We start from the raw sequence: 24,316 nt of genomic DNA, 5'->3' as shown, positions 1-24,316 counted from the left end.
TGGGCCAAACTGTCACCGCTGGGCCACAGGCAGCCACGGACCTCGCCTTTCCCACTTGGTTAGAGTCGGCTCTGCCGAGAGAAAGCGATTCCAGAATTCCCTAAGTTAAAGGAATTTCTTACTCCTTATTGAGCGCCATCCAAGGGCCAGGCCCTAGTCTAGGAACTGGCAAAACGGTGGCGACCGCGTCAGACAAGATCGCTGCCCTCATTGAGTTCCCAGGTTGGCAGGGGAAACAAAAATCTAATAAATAACTGCAGTTTGCAAGAAGAGCTATGAAGAAAAAACAGGGTGATGGGAGAGAGAATGCTTGGATGTTGAAGGGAGGCCTTTCTGAGATGGTGACATCTTAAGCTGAATAAAGAAGAATGAGAAAGGATGGGGCTTGCAAAGTTCTGGCTTCAAAGAATTCCAGGCAGAGGGAACAAGAGTGAAGTCTCCAGGGGAAGCCAGCTTAGTGTTTGGAGACTAGAAAGAAGGGGTGTGTGGCTGGAAGATGGTGAGTAGGGACAAGTGGGGTCAGACTCATCCATAGACTGGATGGCTTATACACAACAGAAATTTTTTTTCTCACAGTTCTGGAGGCTGGGAAGCCTTAGATTAAAGCACCCGCAGATTCAGTGTCTGCTTAGGGCCTGCCTCCTAATTCATAGATGGCACTTGATATGGTTTGGCTCTGTGTCCCCACCCAAATCTCACCTTGAATTACAATCCCCATAATCTCCACATATCAAGGGTGAGACCAGGTGGAGGTAATCAGATCATGGGGGGCAGTTTCTGGCATGCTGTTCTAACGCTAATAAGTCTCATGAGATCTGGTGGTTTTATAAGCGTCTGGCATTTCCCCTGCTTGCACTCATTCTCTGTCCTGTTGCCCTGTGAACATGTGCCTTCCACCATAATCGTAAGTTTCCTGAGGCCTCCCCAGCCATGCGGAACTGTGAGTCAATTAAACCTCGTTTCTTTATAAATGACCTGGTCTCAGGTATTTCTTCACAGCAGCATGAGAACGGACTAATATAGCACTTTCTCCCTGTAACCACACACAGAAGGGTGAGGGGAGCTCTCCAGTATTTCTTTTATTAGGGCTCTAATCCCATTCATGAGGGCTTCACTCTCATGACCCAATCACCTACCAAAGTCCTCACCTCTTAATACCATCCCAATGGGGGGCAGAGTTTCAACATATAAATTTGAAGGGGGAGGACACAAACATTAAGAAGTCTATAGCAACTAGTGTCCAGCTTTGTTTATTTTTAATACCTCACACCAGCATATTGTGAGTTCTCTATAAATAATTGGTGCTGATTAACAATATGTATGAATGTGGCCTTTGCCCTGAAGCTATTAAATATGTAACCAGACCCTGCTGTGGTCAGAGAATATCCACAAAGATAATAGTATCTTGCATCTCAATAATGTTTTATACTTTTACCTTGTTTTTCCTTTATGTAAAAAAAAAAAAAAAAAAGAACTTTTAATGACATAGACAAATGCTTGTGCAATATTGCCAAATGAAAATTCAGGACACTTGCCTTTTAAAGCTGAATATCTCTACATTGTAAAACCCAGCAATTCAACTCCTAGATATATGCCCTAGAGAAACTCTTACACATATGCACCAGGAGTTATAAGCAAGAATCTTCATAGCAGCACAGTTCATATTAGCAAAAAACTTGAAATAAGCCAAATATCTGTTAACCAAAAAAAAAGGATAAATAAATTGTGGGATATTATGCAATGGAGCATTACACAGCAGTGAAAAATGAATGTGCTTCAGCCACAGATACACCATGGATGAATCTTGGAAACGTAATGTTAAATGGAAAAAGTGGCCAGGTGCAGTGGCTCATGCCTGTAATCTCAGCACTTTGGATGGCTGAGGCAAGAGGGTAGCTTGAGCCTCAGAGTTCAAGACCAGCCTGGGCAACATGGTGAAACCCTGTCTCTACCAAAGATACAGAAAAATTGGCTGGGCATGGTAGTGTGCAGCTGTAGTCCCAGCTACTGGGGAGGCTGAGGTGGGAGGATCACCTGAGCCCAGGAGGTCAAGGCTGCAGTGAGCCCTGGTCGTGCCACTGCACTCCAGCCTGTGCAACAGAGTGAGAGCTCATCTTAAAAATCCTTGCGGTTTTCCAGATGGTCTTCCCATATACCTTCCTATCCCCAGAGATAACCACAATGTGACATTTCATATTTATCATTCCAATGTTTTATAGTTTTATCACAAATGTATCTGTGCATAAACAATATATTATTTGGGTTTTTTTTGTTTGTTTATTTTTTATTTTCTTGTTTTTAAGAGAATTGGGTGCATTGGCTCACTCCTGTAATCTCAGCACTTTGGGAGGCCAAGGTGGGAGGATCACTTGAGCCTTGAAGTTCAAGACCAGCCTGGGCAATGCAGTGAGACCCCCATCTCTACAAAAATAATAATAATAATAATTAGCCAGGCATGGTAGCTCATGGTCGTAGTCCCAGCTACTCAGGAGACTGAGGTGGGAGAATCACTTGAGCCCAGGAGGCGGAGGTTGCAGTGAGCTGTGATCACGCCGCTGCATTCCAGCCTGAGCTACGGAACAAGAGCCTGTCTCAAAATTAAATAAATAAATACACAAGAGATAAAGAAAGAGGATATTGAAATATGATGAAGTGGGAATGATGTCTCTCCTGGCTGGGGGAACCACAAATGAGTCCTTAAAACCTAGTGTACTTTTCAAGATTTCTGCAATGAAGTGACCATGCATAACTCCCATAATCAGAAAAAATACACTAAAACTGAGTTGGTTGGTTTTGTTTTGTTTGCACAGAGTTATAACCAACATCAGCTTCCCAATATTTGCCCAGGTATGTGATTCAAAGAATTTCCTTTGAGGATTCTGAACTCACCTCCAGCTCTACTCCTTGAACTGTCGTCTTGTCCAAATGCCACAGAGACAGGAGTTTTTATCTCCTGGTGGCAAGATCTGTAACAGAGCAATTTCTGAAGCTGTTTCTGTCTGTCAATTAATTACATAGCTTAGAAGAGCTTTTTTTTTTTTTTTTTTTTTTGAGACGGAGTCTCACTCTATCGTCCAGGCTGGAGTGCAGGGCTGCTATGTCGGCTCACTGCAACCCCCGCCTCCTGGGTTCAAGCAATTCTCCTGCCTCAGCCTCCCAAGTAGCTGGGATTACAGGTGCCCGCCACCATTTCTGGCTAATTTTTGTATTTTTAGTAGAGACAGGGTTTCGCCATGTTGGCCAGGCTGGTCTTGAACTCCTGGCCTCACGATCCACCCACCTCGGCCTTCCAAAGTGCTGGGATTACAGGTATGAGCCACCATGCCTTGCCAGAAGAGCTTTGTTAAACATCACTTTATCTGAGCTCAGAATCTTTCAAGAGCCTTTGCCTTGAGAATTGTTCTGAGATGTGCCCCAGAGCCCCTGCAAGGCCCCTTTCTCAGAGGTGGTGATTTACAAGCTCTTTCCTACTTAAAAGGGAGCTGGGTGGTGGCGGAGAGTCCTTACCTTCCCTCATTTAGTCCTACTGGGTCCCAAACATTATTTAACAGAATCCTGTTTTTCAAAGGAAGTCTTTGATGGAACCCTGTATTGTAACACAGATTTTGCATCTCTTCTGTACATACCAAGTGTATAACTCTGCATTTTTTGGCTGCACGATGATATCAAACAAACACAGGTCTTTGTACGCTCGTCTAGTTCAATTGCGCTTTTGAATATTCTTAGTCTTCAGATGAACTCATTGAGTATATGGGATGTGCATTCAATGCACTATACCGTATTACCAGACAGTTGCTCTCTAATGGGACGTCTTTTAACACTTGGACTCCCCTGTGGAGCGTTCCTGCCCCAAATCTCAGTCCCTGTGTTTTGATTGGTGGCATGTGACTCAGGCCTCGCCAATCAGAGCAGAGTACTGCAGTACCCTGGCCATAGGGACTGGTTATAACCCAATAGGATCAAGAAAATGCACTCTTAAGATGTTCTGCTTGGACAGTTATCTTTATGACTGGAATAAATTAGAACTGTGAAGATGTTTTTGTAGGCATTATCATTCCTTTCAAATTTTTGTTTGTTTGTTTGTTTGTTTATTTTGAGACAGAGTCACACTCTGTTGCCCAGGCTGGAGTGCAGTAGCACAATCTTGGCTTGTTGTAACCTCCGCCTCTCAGGTTCAAGTGATTCTTGTGCCTCAGCCTCCCTAGTTGCTTGGATTACAGGTGTATGCCACCACGCCCAGCTAATTTTTGTATTTTTAGTAGAGATGGGATTTCACATGTTGGCCAGGCTGGTCTGGAACTCCTGACTTCAAGTGATCTGCCCTCCTTGGCCTCTCAAAGTGCTGGGATTACAGGCATGAGCCACCATGCCCGGCCTGTTTAATTGTTTATTGTCCACAGGGGAAGAATTTGTCTGGGAGGGGAGACAATACAGAAGAGAGCAATGTAGTGATGGAGAGAGAGCCTGTACTCAAGTGACATTGTGACACAGCTTCTGGATCAAGCTGTGCCTAAAGCTAACCCTATCCCTGGAATGTTTTGTTGCATGACCCAGAAAATTTTATTTTTTGCTCAATTTCACTGAGGTTTTACGTCACTTGCAATCAAAACAATCCTGAAGGATGCAGGTATTACTTGAACCCTTATAGCATCTCATCTAACATGCTTGTTATAAGGTCAATAGGCCAGAATTCAGTAAGCTTAATTCAGTAAACTTTTCCCAGTCGAACTGCTTTTCCATCACATGCAATATAGGGAAGTATTTTCCACAATGTCAAGAAGAATGTTTTCACCATCAGATTACATTTTATTCTACCCATTAACAAAATCATATTAAACAGTTCCATTTACAAAGAAGCTGAGAAAGTCTTATTTTCATGTTCATTGCATTTTGTTCCACAATGACATTGTAACTTGGCAAGGAATACAGAATTATGTTGCATGGTTTTGTTTCTGTGTAAGTTTGATCAAGACAATGGTCAAGTTTTATTATTAAAAAGATGAGGCTTTTGGATACATAGCATTACAAATTTGCTTGAACCCACAGAATGTACAACACCAAGAGTAAACCCTAATGTAAACGACAGACTGGGTGATCATGATGCGTCAAACGGGCTCATCAGTTGTAAGAAATGTACCACTCTGGTGGGGGATGTTGGTAATGGGAGAGGCTAGGCGTGTGTACAGGCAGGGGGTATGTGAAAAATCACTGTACCTTTGGCTCAATTTTGCTGTGCTCCTAAAACTGCTCTAAAAAAAAAGTTTATTAAAACATTTTTTAAAGTAAGGCTCAGCTGGGCATGGTGGCTCATGCCTGTAATCCCAGCACTTTGGGAGGCTGAGGCAGGCAGATCACTTGAGGTCAGGAGTTCGAGACCAGCCTGGCCAATATTGTGAAATCCTGTCTCTACTAAAAACACAAAAATTTGGCCGGACGCGGTGGCTCACGCCTGTAATTCCAGCACTTTGGGAGGCTGAGACGGGCATATCACGTGGCCAAGAGATTGAGACTATCCTGGCCAACATGCTGAAACCCCATCTCTACTAAAAATAAAAAAAATTAGCTGGATTTGGTGGTACGTGTGTCTAGTCCCAGCCACTCGGGAGGCTGAGGCAGGAGAAGCGCTTGGACCCGGGAGGCAGAGGTTGCACTGAGCCAAGATCACGCCACTGCACTCCAGCCTGGTGAAAAAAATAAAAATAAATAAATAAATAAAAATACAAACATTAGTTGGGGTGGTGAGCACCTGTAATCCCAGCTACTCAGGAGGCTGAGGCCAGAGAATCGCTTGGACCTAGGAGGCAGAGGTTGCAGTGAGCCAAGATTGCACCCCTGTACTCCAGCCTGGGCGACAGAGCAAGACTTCATCTCAAATAAAAAATAAAAATAAAAAATAAAAGTGATTCATTGTTCTTCTTGTGACTTTGTGGGGAAAGGGCTTCCATTTGACCTCCTTTCATTTAGTCTCTTGAAAAATATTTGTTGAGTGCTGCTGTGTGCTGAGTGCTGGGGATTCAGAATGAATGAAATTGATGAGATCCCTGGCCCCATGGAGCTCACATTCTAACAGGGCAAACACACAATAAACAAATGAACAGATTTTGGGGAAGGTTAATTTCAGGGAGTGATAAGCCTGTATATAAAAAAATAGAAAGGGCCAGGGGCAGTGGCTCATGCCTGTAATCCCAGCACTTTGGGAGGCTAAGGTTGGGGATCACTGGAGCTCAGGAGTTCAAGACCAGCCTGGGCAACATGGGGAATCCTCATCTCTACAAAACATACAAAAATTAGCCGGGTGTGGTGGCATGTGTCTGTAGTCCCAGCTACTTGCGGGGGCTGAGGTGGGAGCATCACTTGAGACCAGGAGGTCGAGGCTGCAGTGAGCTATGATTGAGCCACTGCACTCCGGCCTGGGTGACAGAGTAAGACCTTGTCTCAAGAAGAAAAAAAAAAAATAGAAAGTGCAGCTGAGGGAAGTGAGTGCTGCTTCAGCTGGGGAGGTAATGGAAGACCTCTCTGAGGAAATGACATCTGAGCAGAGACCTGGATTCCTGAAGGAGCCATGTGAAGCTATGCGGGGTCAGCAAGTGTCAAGGCCTCTGGGACAGACAGGATTCCAAAACACACCTTCTACTTACCACCAAATCAAACAAACACACCAAAACCAGAAAACTCCAGGCCCAGGTTCCTTCACTGGTGAATTCTTTCAAATATTTAAGGAAGAAATAATATGAATCTTACATAAACTCTTCCAGAGAACAGAAAAAATAAGAACACTTTTCGACTAGTTCAATGAGGGGGGCATAACCTTGATTCCAAAACCTGGCAGGACCCTACAAGAAAAGAAATAGAAGAACAGCCCTACTAAACATAAAGGCAAAAATCTGAAATAAAATATTGAGAAACCAAATCTAGCAATATAGCAAAAGGATAATACATCAGGATCATAGGAAGAATTATTTTTTACCAAGAATGTAACATTAGAAAATGTGTGTAATTCTCCGCACTAACAACATAAATGAGAAATATAAATGTTTATCTTAATAGATGCCAATAAAAAGCATTTAATACAATTCAACATGTATTTATGATAAAAACTTTTAGCAAAGTAGGGATAGATGGGAACTTAATCTGATGCAAGGTACCTATAAAAAACTTTCAGCAAATATCGCTTAATGGAAAAATATAAATATTTCTCCTAAAGTCGTATAAACATAACAAAGATGTCAGCTGTTACCATTTATATTCAACATTGTATTAGAGGTCTATGCCAGTGCAGTAGGCAAGAAGGAGAAATAGTAGGCATAAGGATTGGCAAGAAAAAAATAAAATCACCATCATGGACAGATGACATGAATACATAAGAAGAAAATCCAAAATAATCTACAGACAAAATATTAAAATTAATTAATGAAGTTAGCAAGCCTGTAAAAAAAAGTCAGTATACAAAAATTAATTATATTTCTATATATTTGTGAAAAATAACTGGAAAATGAACATTTTAAATGATATCATTTGCATTAGCATAAAAATCATATAAATAGGATTAAACCTCACAAAAAGATGTACAAGATTTTGATGCTAAAAACTACAAGGCATTAATGAGAGCAACTGAAGAAGACCCAAATAAATGTTGAGATAAGCCATGTTTTTGGATCGAAGACTCAAGATGCCAGTTCTCCCCAAAGTGATTTATGGATTCAATGCAATCCTAACCATAATCCTAGCACATTTTTAATGGAAATTGACAAGCTGATTCTAAAATTTATCTGAAAATGCAAAAGGCCAAAAACATTCTTTTCAGAAATTCTTAAAGAAGAAAATGTGGGAGAGGGACTTATGCCTCAAGATTTCAAGACTTATTTAAAAGTTGTCATCCTTATTTAAAAAGGATGATCTTGGCAAAAGAATGAATAGACAAATGAAACAGAATAGAGAGCCCGGAGACAGACCCACACTTATATAGTTACCTGATTTTAAAAACAGTAACTCAAGGGGAGAAAGGATTCTATTTTCAATAAATGGTATTGAATCTATTGGCTCTATAAAAAATTTAAAAAGAACAGCAGCATTCATCTCATCCTTACCTCACACCATAAACCAACAATGAATTCCAGATGGCTTATAGACCTGAATGTGAAAAAAAAAAGTACAATAAACTTTCTTAAAGATAAGATAATAGGCTTAACGACCTAGAGGTTCTGGGGGTTGGCAAACATTTCTTAAACAAGACACAATAATCATTAACTGTAAGGAAAAGACTGATAAATTAGATGGAACTGAGAGAGTGAAAAGGCAAACCACTGGAAGAAGTTTGCAATACACTAATCTAACTAAGACTCATATCTAGACTATATAGAGAACTCTTATAAATCAAGAAGAAAAAGACAGATCCTGTTAGAAGTGGGCAAAAACCTAAACAGGTATTTCACAAAAGAGGATATGTGATGGTTAAATTGTATGTGTCAACTTGACTGGGCTATGGGATGCCCAGACATTTCATCAAATGTTATTCTGAGTGTGTCTGTGGGGGTGTTTCTGGATGAGATTAACATATGCATGGGTAGACTGAGTAAACCAGATTGCCCTCCTTAATGCGAGTGGGCTACATCCAATCAGTTGAAGGCCTGAGAAAAATGCAAAGGCTGAGTAACGGAGAATTCCTTCTACCTATCTTTAAGCTGGGACATGGGTTTTTTTTCTGTCTTTCAACTCAAACTGAAACATTAGCTCTCTTCCTGAGTCTTGAGACTGTCAGACTGGGACTGGAACTACACCAACCACTCTTCTAGGTCCTGGGTCTCCAGCTTGATGACTGCAGATCTTGAGACTTGTCAACCTTCATAATCATATTAGATCTATCTATCTATCTATCTATCTATCTATCTATCTATCTATGCACACACATCTGATTGGTTGTGTTTCTCTGGAGAACACTGACTAATACAATATCTGACTTGCCAATAATATATGCAAGGTGCTTAACACAATTGGTCATCAGGATAATGAAAATTAAATCCATAATGAAAAACCACTACATATCTATCAGACCAGAATAACTAGATATTTTATGGAGGATACTTCCATACAATAAAATGCACTTGTTTTAAGAGTACACTTAGATATGTTTAGTACATGCATATATCTGTATGACCATCACCACAATCAAGACGTAGAACATTTCCATCATCCTGATGTTTCCCTCATGTCCCTTTGCAGTCAATGCCTGTTGGCTAAATTTCATGTAAATGTAATCACCCTTTATCTTTCGTGTCTGGCTTCTTTAGCGCAGCATCTTTTTTTTATGTTTGTCCATGTTGATGTCTGTATCAATAGTTCATTCCTTTTTGTTGATGAATAGAATTCATTTTATGGATATATCACATTTTATTTATTCATTCATCTTTGTTTTGTTTTGTTTTTTTGAGACAAAATCTTGCTCTGTGGCCCAGCCTGGAGTGCAGTGGTGTGATCTCGGCTCACTGCAACTTCTGCCTCCCGGGTTCAAGTGATTCTCCTGCCTCAGCTTCCCAAGTAGCTGGGATTACAGGCATGCACCACCACACCCCACTAATTTTTGTATTTTTAGTAGAGATGAGGTTTCGCCATGTTGGCCAGGCAGGTCTTGAACTCTTGACCTCAAGTGATCCACCCACCTCGGCTCCTAAAGTGCTGGGATAACAGGCGTGAGCCACTGTGCCTGGCTTATCCATTCATTTTGGTGGATGTTTGGGGTTATTTCCAGTTTTTGGCTATGAGGAATAAAGCTGCTGTGAAAATTCTTGTATAAGTTTTTGTGCAAACATATGTTTTCATTTCCCTTGAATAAATACCTAGCAATGGAAATTCTGGGTCATATGATGCATATATATATATATAACTTTATAAGAAAATGCCAAATTATTTTCTCAGTGGTTGTATCATTCCCACCAGGAGCAATGTATGAGTTCCTGTTGCTTCAATCTTTGCTCACACTTAATATTGTCCGGTTTTTTCTTTATTTGAGGCATTCTAATAGACGTACAGAGTATCTCATTGTGGTTTTAGTCTTCATTTTCCTGACAACTAATGATGTTGAGAAAATGGCTACACTTTAAAACTGACAATACTAACTGTCCAAGAGGTTGTGGAGCAACTGGGACCATCATATGCAGCTGAGGGTTTATAAATAGGGACAACCACTTTGGAAAACTGGCAAAATATATTAAAGCTAAATATACACATACTCTATGACCTAGTACATCTATCTATCTATCTACCTATCTATCTATCTTCAGCATAAATGTGTACATATTTTCATTAAAAGCCATGTACACCAATGTTCATAGCACCATTATTTGTACTAGCCCAACAGTGGAAACAACTCAGAAGTCCATTAACAGAAGAAGGGAAAAATAAATTATGTTGTGGTCATATAATAAAATAATTCAGGAACAAAAAAGAATGAACTCCATCCACAAGCAACAACATGAATGAATCTCGCAGACATAATGTCATACAAAAAAAGCTAGACACAAAAGTATAATTTCATTTATATAGAGTTCAAGTAAGGAAAAACTAATCTATAGTGACAGATATCAGGACAGTGATTATCATGAAGCAGGGAGAGGTTGTTGCCTGGGAAGGGGAATGAAGGAAACTTCTGAGATCTCTTAATGTTCTATTTCTTCATCTGGATGCTGAGTGGATGGATGTATTCACTTTTTAAAAATTCATTGAGCTGCACGTTTAAGATTTGTGCACTTTACCATACATATATTATTCGTTATGCTACAATAAAAAGTAAAAATAAAATAGAATATTCCCTTCACCATGGAATATTAAATATTTTTGCAATCCGAAATTCATGTCACTTTCCCTAATAGTTTGCAGTCTGGAAACTTGCTTTCCTTCTTTGGTATTCCCCACAATAGCTAGCATGTGGTTCATGGAAGGAAAGCAAGAAATATTTCTTAAATAACAGAATCCAGCTCCACTAATTGTTACCCCCTATCTTGAGCTGCTGCTTCCAGAGACGATTTCTTAGTGGGGAGTCGCAAATTACATAAAGCTTGGTGAGCTGTGGCTGAGTGATCAGCAATATTCTTCAAAAGTCATTGAAAGCTTTGGCTAGGCAAAGTGGCTCACACCTGTAATCCCAGCACTTTGGGAGGCCAAGGCAGGGAGATCACTTGAGGTCAGGAGTTTGAGACCAGCCTGGCCAAAATGGTGAAACCCCATCTCTACTAAAAATACAAAAATTAGCTGTCATGGTGGCACGCACCTGTAGTCCCAGCTCTCAGGAGGCTGAGGCAGGAGAATCACTTGAACCCAGGAGTTGTAGGTTGCAGTGAGTCAAGATTGTGCCACTGCACTCCGGCCTGGGTGGCAGAGTGAGACTCTGTCTTAATTAAAAAAAAAAAAAAGTCATTAAAAGCTTAAAAGGGAAGCTTCTTACTTTGCCTTTCAGATGGGTTTCATGTCAGCAGCATAGAAGGTGACTTGACATTATCCAGGATAGCAAACAGGCTTTCTCTAGAACACCAACCCCTGGAAATTGATTGAGTTTGTGGGAAGCCAAGGGTTAAGGATACTGAGAGCAAATCCCAAATCCAGGCTCAGTGGAGGAAGGCCGGGACCATTTGACCTGTCAGTCGGGACTGACTGGCTGCAAACAACCAGTTGAAATTGGCCTAAACAGTAAGAAAATGTATTAGCTAAACTAATTAGAAGTCCAGTAGTAAGGTGAGTGTCAGGTTGGTTGATTCAGCCGCTCCCCAAGGATTCAGGTCTTTCCATCTCTCTGCTCTGCCATCCTCAGTATACACTCCATCTTGCGGGCAGTAAAGATGTTTCTGGTCAATAAAGGTGGACAGCTCCTACCGTATAAAATGGATTGTAATTCTTAGGCTCTGTCAGCACTCCTGACAGATGTGTAGCACTTAAAGGTATTCTCTCTTGCTGGGATATGTTAAAGAGTAGACAAGAAAGGCTTGCAGTGAGCCGAGATCATGCCACTGCACTCCAGCCTGGAGGACAGAACGAGACTCCAACAACAACAAAAAAAAGTAGACAAGAAACGAAAGAGAGAGAAAAAAAAGAAAGACCACAGCAATCACTAATTAAGCACAAACTGTGTGCAATGCCCTGTGCTAAGGTCTCTACAAGATTTTTCTCATTTAACCCTCACAATGACTCTTGGAGAGGAATGCTATAGAGAGCCCTGTTCTACAGATGCAGAAAATGAGGCTAGAGGGCCTCAGTATTTCAAGGCCATGTAGTGAGCCCAGTGCAGAACAATGATTCAAACAAGACTCAGACCCATGCTTTGTATTAATCCCAACACTACATCTCCTCCCTCAGAGTAACAGTGATACCCCCTACATTGTAGAGGGCACCACAGTTTAAAGTTAACAAGCATAATAAAGATCTAGAGCAACTAGAGTTCTCACAACTTTCTGGAGGGAATATAATTACACACCTATGGCTGGGTGCCGTGGCTCACTCCTGTAATCCCAGCACTTTGGGAGGCCAAGGTGGGTGGATCGCTTCAGCCCAGGAGTTCAAGAGCAGTTTGGGTAACATAGTGAAACCCTGTCTCTACAAAAAATACAAAAATTAGCCGGGTGTGGTGGTGCGCACCTGTAGTCCCAGCTGCTTGGGAGGCTAAAGTGGAAGGATTGCCTGAGCACAGGGAGTAAAGGTTGCAGTGAGCCATGATTGTGCCACTACACTCCAGCCTGGGCAACAGAGCAAGACCCTGTTTCAAAAAAAACAACAACAAAACGCACACACACAAAACCCACAATTGCTTTGGAAAACTAGCAATTTCTAAGAACGTTAAACACACACTTACCCTGTGACCCAGGTGTTCTACTCCTGGGTTATTTACCCAAGGGAAATTAAAACACATGCACACAAAAATACTTGTACAAAAATGTTCATAGCAGTGTTAAAATATGCTCCCAGCTAACAGACAAAATGGACTTCCCATGGCAAACTGAGGTGCTCAAAGTTAAAACAGAACCAGGCAACCATAGGTGGGTGAGTGAGCAGTCATGTACTCTGTGATCTCAGAAAGATGTAAAAGTGTCACAGGACCAACCTTTCTACAATCAAATCAAACTAGTGCCTGTTTTCAGTGAGAAGATAAACTGCCCCTTCCTCCCATCGGGCCTTTTGAAAGAAACCTTTGATAGAGACTTCTGGTTCAGGGCTTAGAAACCACCCAATCAGGGCTCAACTATGTGTGTGTGTGTGTGTGTGTGTGTGTGTGTGTGTGTGTGTGTGTGTATATATAATTTTTTTTTTTTTTTTTTTTTTTTTGGTGAGACAGAGTCTTGCTCTGTCACCCAGGCTGGAGTGCAGTGGTGCAATCTCTGCCAACTGCAACCTCCACCTCCCGGATTCAAGTGATTCTCCTGCCTCAGCCTTCTGAGTAGCTGAGATTACAGGTACGCACCACCACGCCTGGCTAGTTTTTATATTTTTAGTAGCGACAGGGTTTCACCATGTTGGCCATGCTGGTCTCAAACTACTGACCTCAAGTGACCTGCCTGCCTGGGCCTCCCAAAGTGCTGGGATTGCAGGCGTGAGCCACTGCGCCCGGCTTAGGACTGGACTATTTTGACTAATCAGAACTGAACCAGTTTGAATCCTTCATTTGTACAAGCAGACCTAATTGAGAATTTTCCCTGCTGAAGCCAGACTCTACCTTTATTCTTCCCAGAGTAAGCTTTCACTTATGCTGAAGACTGTGCCTCCCCATTCTGCAGATTGTTTTCCATGTATGTAGAGAGAGAAAATAAAGCTCTCCCTCTTCCTCTGCAGATCTCATGGTCTTTTGTAATGGCAGCTTTACTCATAATAATCCCAAACTGGAAACAATTCAGATGTCTACCCACAGGAGAAAAAATGGATAAACAAACTGGATTAGCCACCCAGTGGAACACTACTCAGCAATGGAAAGGAACACACCACTGACTGCTGCACCAATAGAAATGAATCCCCAAAACCTCTGTCAATTGAAAGCCAGACATAAAAGAATACACACTATGAGATTCTACTTATCTCAATTTCAAGAACAAGCAAGCTCATCTCTAGTGATAGAGGTGAGAATAATTGTTCCTTGAAACTATGGGCCAGGAAAGAGCACAGGGAACTTTTTGGGGTGTCAGAAATATTCTATATCTTGAGCTGAGTGGCAACACAGGAGTATACATAACGCAAAAATTTACTTATTTATCTATTTGTGTATTTATTTATTTATTTATTTATTTTTTGAGATGGAATCTCGCTCTGTCGCCCAGGCTGGAGTGCAGTGGTGCGATCTCGGCTCACTGCAAGCTCTGCCTCCCAGGTTCAAGTGATTCTCTGGCCTCAGCCTCCCGAGTAGCTGAGACTACAGGCGCCCGCCACTGCGCTGGGCTAATTTTTTGGTTTTTTAGTAGAGACGGGGTTTCACCATGTTAGCCAGGATGGTCTCGATCTCCTGACCTCGTGATCCACCCACCTCTGCCTCCCAAAGTGCTGGGATTACAGGCGTGAGCCACCGCACCCGGCCCTATTTGTGTATTTATTTAATGTATTTTTTTTTTGAAGCAGGGTCTCACTCTGTCACCCAGGCTTGAGTGCAATGGTACGATCTTAGCTCACTGCAACCTCTACCTCCCCGGCTCAAACTAACCTCCCACCTCAGCCTCCCAAGTAGCTGGAACTACAGGTGCAGACCACCACGCCCAGCTAATTTTTGTATTTTTTGTAGAGATGAGGTTTCACCACGTCACCCAGGCTGGTCTCCAACTCCTGGACTCAAGCTATCTGCCCACCTCAGCCTCCCAAAGTGCTGGGATTGCAGGTGTGAGCCAGTGGGCATGGCCATAAAAATTTATTAAGCTGTACACTTAAGATTTGTGCATTTTACTGGATGTAATTATTTCTCAAAAATTTTAAATTAAGGAAAAAGTGATTGACAGCTATTATTCCACTTGAGCCTTGCAATGACTTAGGAGTAGACAGGGCAGAGTTTATCATCATTATGTATCCTATGGGGAACCTAAGCTCCAAGGGGATTGAATGACTTACCCGAGTCATATAAGGAAAGAGTGTCAGACCAGGGCTTGCACTCAAGTCTTCTGAAATCGAGGCCAAACTGGGCACAGTGACTCATGCCTGTAATCCCAGCACTTTGGGAGGTCAAGGCAGGTGGATCACTTGAGGTCAGGAGTTCGAGACCAACATGGCCAACATGGTGAAACCCCATCTCTACTAAAAATACAAAAATCAGCCAGGTGTGGTGGTGCATGACTGTAGTCCCAGCTACTCAGGTGGCTGAGGCATGAGAATTACTTGAACCCAGGAGGCAGAGGTTGCAGTGAGCCAAGATTGCATCACTGCACTCCAGTGTGGGCAACAGAGTGAGACTCTGCCTCAAAATAAAAATAAAAAAATAAAAAAATTAAAATCAAGGCCAGTGCTTTTTATCTCAAGAAAGCCTCCAAGGTGAATTTAGAGCCCTTCATTAACTCTATTAAGGAATTATCCAGAGAAGTCCTTACATGGACATTTCTGCCAGCTTTCTGAATTGAGATTGGAATGAATCCCACACTCATTAATCAGCAGCAGCTGACTATCAGATGACATTGTCAAGGTGGTAGGCTTTTTTTCAACATCTGGTTGTTTTATTTGTTATTAAACATACTGACTGTTGAATGAGAAAAATCCTTGTCCTACACATCTCTCCATTGCTGCTGTTTAAAAACAGCTTTGCCGACATCTATCAACTTTGTTATGTCAAATTGCACAATTTGTCACTGATGCTGAATTTGCCAAAAGAAAAGTGAATTTGATTGACAAGGCCCAAGGGCTTCTCTCTCTTCCTTTTCAACATTCCAGATGTTTAAAAAAGTTGGATCCACCCCCAGGAAGGCTCATCTGTGGGTGAAAAATGTACCAAAGGAGCTTGGGGGATATGGTTTCGGTTTTTGTAGAAACTTTGCCTCCAAGAGACCCCATCTTCTTGAGTGGTTCAAAGTACCCTCCAATTTTAATCGCCGCCTTTCAATGGAGCCATCTGTTTCAAGGCCCATCTGTCAAGGGCTGTCTTGTGGTTGATTATTAAATGTATTTGCAGCTGGAGTTTCAAGAAAAAAAACTTAAAATGATAAAAGTGTCCCCAAGAGTGAAAGTAGAAAATAGAAACAGACTTGTAGCTATTGCCACTCTTAGAAATCAGAGGACTTAGGCCAGGCACGGTGGCTCACACCTGTAATCCCAACACTTTGGGAGGCTGAGGAGGGTGAATCACTTGAGGTCAGGAGTTTGAGACCAGCCTGGCCAACATGGTGAAACCCCATCTCTATTAAAAATACAAAAATTAGCTGGGCATGGTGGTGGGCACCTGTAATCCCGCTACTTGGGAGGCTATGGCACAAGAATCGCTTGAACCTGGGAGGCAGAGGATGCAGTGAGCTGAGATCACACCACTGCACTCCAGCCTGGGTAACAGAGAGAGACTCTGTCTCAAAAAGAAAGAGACAGAGAGAGAGAGAGAAAGAGAGAGAGAAAAAAATAAAGAGAAAGAGAGAAAGAAAGAAATCAGAAAACTTAGTCCTTCTCTGCAAACCCAGAAGAAAATTGATATCAGCAAACCAGTGTGGAGAACAGTAGTGAACACAGCTGGCTTTGGAGCCTTCTAACACCCTTCTTTGGTAACTACACCAAGAATCTCTCCCCATTTACTTTCCAGGGATTTACTTCTTTCACATTGTGGGTATTCTTATGGGGATAACGGAAACCCACCATGAAGGGTTGTTACAAGGATTGGGCTACTTAATACATGTTAAAGACTTAGAACAGAGTTTTGCATATGGTAGGTGCTCAGTAAGTGTTAACCATTTTATTTTTGGCAAGGCCAGTGGCCCCAGTACTCTAGAATTGAGTAGAGGTCTCCTCGCCCCACCAGTGCAAAGCTGTCAAGTACCCTACACACATCATAAAAAGTTGCAATTTTTTATTCTTATCTTTTAGAGACACGGTCTTGCTGTGTTACCCAGGCTGGAGTGCAGTGGTGCAATCATAGCTCACTGTAACCTTGCACTCCTGGGCTCAAACAATCCTCCTGCCTCAACCTCTGGAGTAGTTAGGACTATGGGCACATACCACCATGCCCAGTTATTTTTAAAAACTTTTTGTTGAGATGGGGTCTTACTATGTTGCCCAGGCTGGTCTCAAACTCCCTCAAGCGATCCTTCTGCCTCCGCTTCCCAAAGGCCTGGGATTACAGGTGCAATTTTTGTTTCGTGCATAAATTTCACTAGAATGGAAGCCCTTGAAGGCTTTGTGTCCATTAGTGGGTGTTCAGTGAATGTCAGTTTAAAAAGGTCCTGAATGACCTGCCAGGACACTCTCAGAATGGAGGCTCCAATCACCCAAGTTATCCAATTGCTTGAAGGCAGAGTCTTAACTCAAATTTGACCCAAACTGGGGCACACTGGCATGTGTGGCATAGCAGAGAAGACCAGCTCCTATACATGACCTCTCTTGGGGGTCAGCCAGTTCAGCTGTTCTGTAATGTAACTGTCTAGATCTTATCAGCCTTGAGGGATAAGACTGTGCCCAGTGCTGGCCGCTGGGCAGAACTCAGACTTCAGTAAACCAACCCCACAGTTCTGAAAACTGTGGGACACACAAGCTGGAGGCTGTAGCCCCCTGGTTGATGGCTGTCTTAGAGGTCTCATTCTTTTTTAGAATAGGTAATAATTTTTAAAAATCGTGAAAAAGTCAAGCAAAAGGTCAGGAAAAAGAGGATGCACAGGCAAAAACAAAGCTTTCTTTACCCATCTGACTGACAATGTTGTAATTGCTTTTCATGGAAAAGCATGTTTAGGTGCTTTTTTAATCCCTAAGTGTCTTCACAGCATTTACTTTTTGTTATGTATCTGATTTTGTATTATGAGAAGTCTGATTTTTAGTTTCATCGTTCAGTTAAAATTGGGAAGTATGTGGCCAGGTGCGGTGGCTCATGCCTGTAATCTCGGCACTTTGGGAGGCCAAGGCAGGAGGATTGCTTGAGGCCAGGAGTTCAAGATGAGCTTGGGCAACATAGTGAGACTTGTCTCTACAAAAAATGTTTTAAAATTAGCTGGGCGTGGTGGCATCTGCCTGTAATCCCAGTTAGACGGGAGGCTCAAGCAGGAGGATTCCTTGGCTCAAGGAAATTGGGGCTGCAGTGAGCTGAGATCGTTCCGCTGGACTCCAGCCTGGAGACAGAGGGAGACACTGTCTCAAAAAAAGAGAAAAATTCAGAGGTGTGAAGGAAGAGTTTTTATTCCAATATGGTCTTATTTATTTATTTATTTATTTATTTATTTTTGAGATGGAGTCTTGCACTGTTTCCCGGGCTGGAGTACAGTGGCGCGATCTCGGCTCACTGCAACCTCTGCCTCCCAGGTTCGAGAGAGTCTCCTGCCTCAGCCTCCTGAGTAGCTGGGATTACAGGTGGGCACCACCATGTCCAGCTAATTTTTTGTATTTTTAATAGAGATGGGGTTTCGCCATGTTGGCCAGGCTAGTCTCGAACTCTTGACCTCATGATTTGCCCGCCTCGGCCTCCCAAAATGCTGGGATTACAGGCCTGAGCCACTGCACCTGGTCATGGTCTTAATATTTTAAATAGTCAAATTCTCTGCTGTTTTTTGAAACTCTATGCTGGCAAAAATCAACTTTTCTATTTTGTTTTTCCTGAAATTAGTTACCATAAATAAAATGAAAATATGTTCACTTCAAGCAAAGCCCTGTGTAGAATAAGCCATTACTATACGTGTGCAATGAATAAAAGAAATACAACAACCTGAGCAGAACAGGAATAACTTCTGTGCTGTGGGTTTGGCTGGGCATGGCTTAGCCCATTGTTTCATTACACCTGTTGACAACAATGACATTTACAGAGGCTGCAGGGAACTAGTTAAGCCTTTTTGGCTTGTTTTTGTCTTGCCCTTCTGCCTTCTGCCATGTGAGGAGATGGTGTCCAAGGTGCCATCTTGGAGCAGAAACCAGACCTTCACCAAACACTGAACCTGTTAGCATGTTAACCTTTGTCTTCCCAGCCGCTCCAGAACTGTAAGAAATAAAGTTCTATTATTTATAAATTACACAGTTTGTGGTATACAGTCATAGCAGCACAAACAGGCTAAGCATCCATTAACAAAAACCAAAAAGTTGATTTTCCCCATCCCCTCACAGGAATAGCAGCCAGTATAGAAATTAGACTTCAATTCAGCTATGTAAAGAAACAAAAAACAATGATGACAACAATGCCAACACTTAGGGGCTTGAACAAGATAAGACATTATTTCTGTCACATGAGAGAATTCTGAAGAGAAGCCATCTAGGCCAGGTGGTGGCTTCAGTCATCAAGGACCCGGCCACCTACATTGCTGCTCCCCCATCCTTAGCATCCTGCCTCAGTCTCCAAGATGGTTGCTGGAGCTCCAGCCATTATGCTCTTGTTCCAGCCATTAGGAGGACAGGGACCAGAGTGGCACCTCGTCCCTTTCAAGGATACAGTCCTGAAGTTTTACGTCCACTTCAACTTACAAATCATCGGACAAAACGGTCACGTGGCCACTCTTGGCTGCCAGATAGTCTGGGAAACGTAGTTTTGGCTGTATGTCTACGTCCCAGACACTTGTCAGGTTCCTATTACTAAGAGGAAGAGGGGATAGATAGTGGGGCAAACCCATTGTCTCTAACCCAAAATTTCTTGGGTTCTTAAATTCTGGGTTTCTTGTTCTATGTGGCAGGTGTGTGTGTGTGCATGGGCACTCAAAGGCATGTATGTTAGGGGAAATGGTGTCAACCAGGGCAAAAAAAAAAAAAAAAAAAATAGTGCTTCATTATCTGAGAGCAGTGGACCTCAAATTTTAGTGCATAACAGAATTACTTGAGAAGTTTGTTAAAAATATAAATTGTCAGTAGGCAAATATTCTTAGAAAACTAGCACTAAACAAAAGAGACAAAACGATAAACTGGTCCTCAGGAAAAATGAAAACTTCTGACAATCAAAAGATACCATTAAGAAAATGAAAAGTGTGGCCGGGGGTGGTGGCTCACGCCTGTAATCCCAGCACTCTGGGAGGCCGAGGCAGGCGGGTCACTTGAGGTCAGGAGTTCATGACCAGCCTGGCCAAGTTGGTGAAACCCCATTTCTACTAAAAATACAGAAATTAGCCAGATGTGGTGGCACATGCCTGTAATCCCGGCTACTCAGGAGGCTGAGGCAGAAGAATGGCTTGAGACCAGGAGGCAGAGGTTGCAGTGAGCCAAGATCGTGCCACTGCACTCCAGCCTGGGCGACAGAGTGAGACTCCCTCTCAAAAAAAAAAACAAAAAGAAAATGAAAAGTGGCAGTTTTCTTGGTGCAGCTGGCAGCATGTTGGTCTCATAAGCTGAAGAAAATGAAAAGGCAAGACATAGACTGAAAGGACATCTTCTCAACACACATATATGACAAAGGACAGGTATCCAAAATATACAAATAACTTCTGCAAATTAATAATGTAAAAAAAAACGATTTTTTTTAACGAGCAAAAGATTTGAATAGGCACTTCAGAAAATACAATATAAAAATACCAATGAACACATGAAAAAATAGTCCACATCAGTAGTCATCAAGGAAATCTAAGTTAAAGCCACAATGAATAACACTTCATACCCAGTAGAATGGCCACAGTTTAAAAGTCTGACAATAGCAAGTGTTGGCGGGAATGTGAAGCAACTGGACCTCCCATATTCTGCCAGTCGGGGGTGTAAAATACTACAACCACTTTAGAATATGGTTTGGCAGATTCTAATAGGACCCCAGCAATTCCACTTCTTGGTGTCTATCCCAGAGAAATAAAAGAACAAGTCCACAAAATGACTTGCACAAGAATGCTTATAGCAGCTTTATTCATAATATCCCCAAACTGGAAACGACCTAAATGTCCATCAAAGAAGAATGGATAAACAAACTTTGGTACAGGCATACAATGTAATACTACTTAGAGATATGAAAGAACAAACTCTTGACACATACAACCATATGGATGGATTTCAAAAACATTGGATTGAGTAAAAGAAACCAGAACAAAAAAGTACACACTCTCTGATTCCATTTATATGAAGTTCAGGAACAGGCAAAACTAATATGGGATAGAAATCACAATAGTGTTTTCTGGTCAGGGACGGGTGGGATATGGACTGGCAGGGGGATGAGGGAACTTTCTAGGGTGATGACATGTTCTAGACCTTGAATGAGATATGGGTTACATGGTGGTATATGTTTGTCAAAACTAGTCAAACTGCTGTTAAGATTTGTGCATTTTAGCTGGGTGTGGTGGCTGACACCTGTAATCCCAGCACTTTGGGAGGCTGAGGCGGGTGGATCACCTGAGGTCAGGAGTTCGAGACCAGCCATGGCCAACATCTCTACTAAAAATACAAAAACTAGCCAGGCACGTACCTGTAATCCCAGCTACTCAGGAAGCTGAGGAAGAAGGATTGCTTGAACCCAGGAGGGCGAGGTTGTAGTGAGCCGAGATCATGCCACTGCACTCCAGCCTGGATGACAGGGCGAGAGTCCTTCTCAAAAAAAAAAAAAAAATATATATATATATGTATATGTATATATACACACATATATTAGTGCATTTTATCAAATGTAAATGTAATTTTACCCCCAAAATTATGTGTGTGCAGGCGCGGTGGCTCACGCCTGTGATCCCAGCACTTTGGGAGGCCGAGGGGGCGAATCACTTGAGGACAGGAGTTGGAGACCAGTCTGGCCAACATGACAAAACCCCGTCTCTACTAAAAATACAAAAAACTAGCCAGGTGTGGTGGCGTGCTATTGTAGTCCCAGCTACTTGGGAGGCTGAGGCAAGAGAATTGCTTGAACCTGGGAGGCAGAGTTGCAGTGAGCCAAGATCCCACCACTGCACTTCAGCCTGGGTGACAGAGCGAGACTCCGTCTAAAAAAAAAAAAAAGTTATGTGTGTGTGTATGTGTGTGTATATAAATTGCTAGCCCTGAGCTCAGAGATTGTGATTAATGAGATAGGGGGAACTGACATTTTGGGGCATTTTTATTACCCCTTCTTCCTTGGGGAGTTTTGATGTAAGTAGACAAGATGGACAGGGGTTGCTCATGCTGGGGAGGAAGGTGTGGAGGCGGGTGGCTCTGAAGGGAGTGGTTCCCTAAAATCTGGAGGACCACAAGGTCTTGGATCTGCTGCACACAGTGCCCTGGAGGAGGCTCTCAGATACTGCTGGTACCAGAATGTCTGGGGACACCGGTGCCTAATACTGGGATCTTGGGGGAGTAGACAGGGTCCCATCATGGAGGCTTGTGGTCAGTGGTGAGGGTGGCTGGGAGGGCATCTTTGTGGCCTGCTGAGAGCAGCTGCGGCCAATGGCCAGTGGAAGCACAGCCCCGAAGCAGCCTTGTTTGTGCAGCAGGATGCCTGGTGACAACAGTGTCCGGGCTAGTAATCACAGTCACGGGTGACATTAGCTGAGCATTTCATCAATGCTAAGTTTTACATGTATTTACTCATTTCATTATTCCCATTTTAGGGATGAGAAAACTAAAAATCCAGGGAGATTTTAGCAACTTGCCTACCTCACACAACTAGTAGCAGAGCCAGGATTTTAACCCAGACAGTTCCAGGGCTCAGGTCCTTACCCTCTGGGCTGGCCTTCCCCCTCCACTGCCCCCTGATACCCTCACTTTTCTGAACATTGGACTCATTCCTGTAGCTGGAGATAGAGGATGGAAACTCAAAAGATGATTGAAGATTAAAAATCAAGACGATTGAGGTTGGACTTCTCAAAGCCTTGGTGAGTGGGAAGCCACAACCGCCTGCAGGGCCAACCTGGTCTTGTAAATGATTAAAGCGGCAGGTGTGATGTATTAGGGAATGGTGGGGCCTGTGGCAGGACTGCTTTAAAGGGGGTGGCCGTTACTGAGATGTGCCCTTGGGGCCATGCAGAAACAATGGCCCAGGGCTCCAGAAGATCCACGTTTTTTAAGATTTTGATTTTTATAGCCCATGTTGCAGAAAAATAAAACATATCTGTAGGTGTGCTGCAGCCCAGGGTGATGGCAATATCTGCTCTCCTCTCCCTCCTGGGTGATCTGCACCAGGATGGGCAGCAGGCCAGTGACCTTCAGAGGCCCAGGCCTTTGAAGGATGAGGGTGCTTAGCCCTCTGTGAACCCATTCTCCCCTGCACCTTGAACCAGGGCTTTTTGAGACTGCTCTCCTGCCTGCATGCCCCCATCTCCTAACAAACAGGAGCTCCATCTCAGACTCGAATGATCCTCTGCCAGGTCTTTCCGTTGCTTTGTCCAAAGGCCTACACATCTGCCAAAGTTCAGGGTTATCTCCCCTCCACCTTTCCCTTTGTCTCCAGCCACCTTTCTGCTGACTGATTTTGTTGTTTTTTCTTTTTATAATTCCATTTGTGCTATCATGCGGCCCGATCTTCCATCTCATTCCACATCCAGCTGCAGCCTGAGCTTGAGCATTTGTGAGCTTTGCAGCCAGATATGAACAGAAGACAGATTCATTTCCTGCTGCCTGCTGCTCCAACCCCAAATCTCCCAGTTTGATCCGAGAGCCCTGAAGATTTGCCTTCACCCGGCGCCCCCCAGATGTTTCTTTATAAGCCTTGCTTGTAAATAGGTGTCAGTAAGGGTCTCACCATGCAGGATGTGGGTGTGTGGGTGCTCCAGATCGCCCCACCGGCTGTCACCATCCCCCTGCTGTTGCCAATGCATCCGTTGAGGATGCCTGGCAGGTTACATCCCATCCCGGGGGCAAATGGTGACTGACAACAGAACAAGCACTCACCCGCTTACCCCACAGCAGGACAGTTCAGTGGGAGGAATTTGTTCTAGAGCACCCTGGATCAGGCCGAGGCTTTCCCCTTCCATATTCGGCTTCTTTTGCTCCTCTAATAAGTCACGCATGTGGAGCCCTAAGGAGCTAAAAGAAAATTGGAAATGAGCTTAGCTGGCAAGAACAGACACAGGGGTAGAGGGGAGTGAATGTTCTGAGAAATAGGGTCAACCACAAACAGCTCACTAGCACCCAAACATCTTGTTGCAAGCATTCAGCTCACAGCCCACCTGCACCCAAGCTTCCTGTCTGCAAGCCTTCAGCCCAGACAGCACAACTTTATAAAGTCCCCTGCAGCCCCTGCCTTTTCGCAGACAGCATTCCCTCTGCTATGTTGCTCGTTGCTCCCTTGGAACATATGTCCCACTTTTCTCTAATAAATCTACCTTTCTTTCCC

General features: G+C 43.0%; 1 long non-coding RNA gene across 2 annotated transcripts; it reads left to right on the top strand.

The window, feature by feature from the left end:
* Window positions 1-6: 6 nt before the first annotated feature.
* LOC129016035 (uncharacterized) lies at window positions 7-24,316 on the top strand. 2 transcript variants are annotated; one of them, XR_008494709.2, is made up of 3 exons: window positions 7-499; window positions 22,776-22,856; window positions 23,526-24,316. It is a non-coding gene; the product is annotated as an uncharacterized LOC129016035 (long non-coding RNA). The 2 variants fall into 2 exon arrangements; XR_008494708.2 differs by having other exon boundaries at window positions 22,593-22,856.

This window comes from Pongo pygmaeus, chromosome 18 (assembly GCF_028885625.2).
Source record: "Pongo pygmaeus isolate AG05252 chromosome 18, NHGRI_mPonPyg2-v2.0_pri, whole genome shotgun sequence".
Lineage (NCBI taxonomy): Eukaryota > Metazoa > Chordata > Mammalia > Primates > Hominidae > Pongo > Pongo pygmaeus.
Note: the sequence above shows the minus strand (reverse complement) of the source record. Positions and strands in the feature narration are given on the sequence as shown.